Source organism: Triticum urartu, chromosome 7, assembly GCF_003073215.2.
Source record: "Triticum urartu cultivar G1812 chromosome 7, Tu2.1, whole genome shotgun sequence".
In the NCBI taxonomy this organism is placed as follows: domain Eukaryota; kingdom Viridiplantae; phylum Streptophyta; class Magnoliopsida; order Poales; family Poaceae; genus Triticum; species Triticum urartu.
The window spans coordinates 105,152,469-105,156,028 of record NC_053028.1 but is presented as its reverse complement, the minus strand read 5'-3'; positions in this window follow the sequence as shown (position 1 = coordinate 105,156,028).

Here is a 3,560-nt window from a genome sequence, read left to right as displayed (position 1 = left end):
TTTCACTAGAGGCTTGTCTCTTGAATGCATAGCATATGGTGGCTGAACAAATTAATGTTGGGCAATTGATAGAAACGAGCATAGTTATGATGATATTCAATGCATTAATCATGTGAACTAGATTATTGACTCTAGTAAACCCTTTGGGTGTTGGTCACATGACGATGTGAACTATGGGTGTTAATCACATGGTGATGTGAACTATTGGTGTTAAATCACATGGCGATGTGAGCTAGATTATTGACTCTAGTGCAAGTGGGACACTGAAGGAAATATGCCCTAGAGGCAACAATAAAGTTATTATTTATTTCCTTATTTCATGATAATTGTTTATTATTCATGCTAGAATTGTATTAACTGGAAACATAATACATGTGTGAATACATAGACAAACATAGTGTCACTAGTATGCCTCTACTTGACTAGCTCGTTAATCAAAGATGGTTAAGTTTCCTAACCATAGACATGAGTTGTCATTTGATTAACGGGATCACATCATTAGGAGAATGCTGTGATTGACTTGACCCATTCCGTTAGCTTAGCACTTGATCGTTTAGTATGTTGCTATTGCTTTCTTCATGACTTATACATGTTCCTATGACTATGAGATTATGCAACTCCCGTTTACCGTAGGAACACTTTGTGTGCTACCAAAGGTCACAACGTAACTGAGTGATTATAAAGGTGCTATACAGGTGTCTCCGAAGGTACTTGTTGAGTAGGCGTATTTCGAGATTAGGATTTGTCACTCCGATTGTCGGAGAGGTATCTCTAGGCTCACTCGGTAATACACATCACTATAAGCCTTGCAAGCATTGTAACTAATGAGTTAGTTGCAGGATGATGTATTACGGAACGAGTAAAGAGACCTGCCGGTAACAAGATTGAACTAGGTATTGAGATACCGACAATCGAATCTCGGGCAAGTAACATACCGATGACAAAGGGAACAACGTATGTTGTTATGCGGTTCGACCGATAAAGATCTTTGTAGAATATGTAGGAGCCAATATGGGCATCCAGGTTCCGCTATTGGTTATTGACCAGAGAAGTGTCTCGGTCATGTCTACATAGTTCTCGAACCCGTAGGGTCCACACGCTTAACGTTCGTTGACAATATAGTATTTATGAGTTATGTATGTTGGTAACCGAATGTTGTTCGGAGTCCCGGATGAGATCACGGACATGACGAGGAGCTCCGGAATGGCCCAGAGGTAAAGATTCATATATTGGATGATATGGTTAGGCCAAGGGGTCAGGCCCACAGGGCTATAAGTCAATGCAAAAGGAGTTTTGCGGAGGCCAGGGGGCCAAACGCCGGAGACCTTGGCGTCTGGCCCTGGGCCAGACGCCAAGGATTTGTTGGGGAACGTTGCAGAAAACAAAAATTTTCCTACGGTTTCACCAAGATCCATCTAGGAGTTCATCTAGCAACGAGTGATTAGATGCATCTACGTACCTTGTAGATCGCGAGCGGAAGCGTTCAAAGAACGGGGATGATGTAGTCGAACACGACGTGATCCAAATCACCGAAGATCTTAGCACCGAACGGACGATGCCTCTGCGTTCAACACACGTACGGAACGGATGACGTCTCCTCCTTTCTTGATCCAGCAAGGGGGGAAGAGAGGTTGATGAAGATCCAGCAGCACGACGGTCGTGGTGGTGGATGCAGGGCGTCACAGTAGCAGGGCTTCGCCTATACTACGAGAGAGAGACGTAACGGGGAGAGAGGAAGCACCAAAGGCTGAGGTATGAAATCCCTCCTCTCCCCCAACTATATATAGGAGGGGCCAAGGGGGGTTGGTGCGCAGCCTAGGAGATCTAATCTCCTAGGTGCGGCTGCCAAGGGGAGGTTTCCCTCCCCCCCAAGGCACCTAGGGGTGCCTTCCACCACTTGGACTCTTCCTTGGTGGAAACCCTAGGCGCATGGGCCTATAGGGGGTGGCGCCCCAGCCCACTATGGGCTGGGTTCCCTCCTATTTCAGCCCATGTGGCCCTCCGGGATAGGTGGCCCCACCCGGGGGACCCCCGAGACCCCTCCGGTGGTCCCGGTACAATACCGATAACCCCGAAACTTGTCCCAATGGCCGAAACAGCACTTCCTATATATAATTCTTTACCTCCGGACCATTCCGGAACTCCTCGTGACGTCCGGATCTCATCCGGGACTCCGAACAACATTCGAGTTACTGCATATACATATCTTCACAACCCTAGCGTCACCGAACCTTAAGTGTGTAGACCCTACGGGTTCGGGAGACAAGCAGACATGACCGAGACGACTCTCCGGTCAATAACCAACAGCGGGATCTGGATACCCATGATGGCTCCCACATGCTCCACGATGATCTCATCGGATGAACCACGATGTCGAGGATTAATCAACCCCGTATACAATTCCCTTTGTCAATCGGTATGTTACTTGCCCGAGACTCGATCGTCGGTATCCCAATACCTTGTTCAATCTCGTTACCGGCAAGTCACTTTACTCGTACCGTAATGCATGATCCCGTGATCAACCACTTGGTCACCTTGAGCTCATAATGATGATGCATTACCGAGTGGGCCCAGTGATACCTCTCCGTTATCCAAAGTGACAAATCCCAGTCTCGATCCGTGTCAACCCAACAGACACTTTCGGAGTTACCTGTAATGCACCTTTATAGTCACCCAGTTACGTTGTGACGTTTGATACACCCAAAGCACTCCTACGGTATCCGGGAGTTACACGATCTCATGGTCAAAGGAAAAGATACTTGACATTGGAAAAGCTCTAGCAAACGAACTACACGATCTCTGTACTATGCTTAGGATTGGGTCTTGTCCATCACATCATTCTCCTAATGATGTGATCCCGTTATCAATGACATCCAATGTCATAGCCAGGAAACCATGACTATCTGTTGATCAACGAGCTAGTCAACTAGAGGCTTACTAGGGACATATTATGGTCTATGTATTCACACGTGTATTACGATTTCCGGATAATACAGTTATAGCATGAATAAAGACAATTATCATGAACAAAGAAATATAATCTATGTATTCACACGTGTATTTACGATTTCCGGATAATACAGTTATAGCATGAATAAAGACCAATTATCATGAACAAAGAAATATAATAATAATGCTTTTATTATTGCCTCTAGGGCATATTTCCAACAGTCTCCCACTTGCACTAGAGTCAATAATCTAGTTACATTGTGATGAATCGAACACCCATGGAATTCTGGTGTTGATCATGTTTTGCCCTAGGGAGAGGTTTAGTCAACGGATCTGCTATATTCAGGTCCGTATGTACTTTACAAATCTCTATGTCTCCATCTTGAACATTTTCACGAATGGAGTTGAAGCGACGCTTGATGTGCCTTGTCTTCTTGTGAAACCTGGGCTCCTTGGCAAGTGCAATAGCTCCAGTGTTGTCACAAAAGACTTTGATTGGCCCCGACGCATTGGGTATGACTCCTAGGTCGGTGATGAACTCCTTCACCCATATAGCTTCATGTGCTGCCTCCGAGGCTGCCATGTACTCCGCTTCACATGTAGATCCCGCC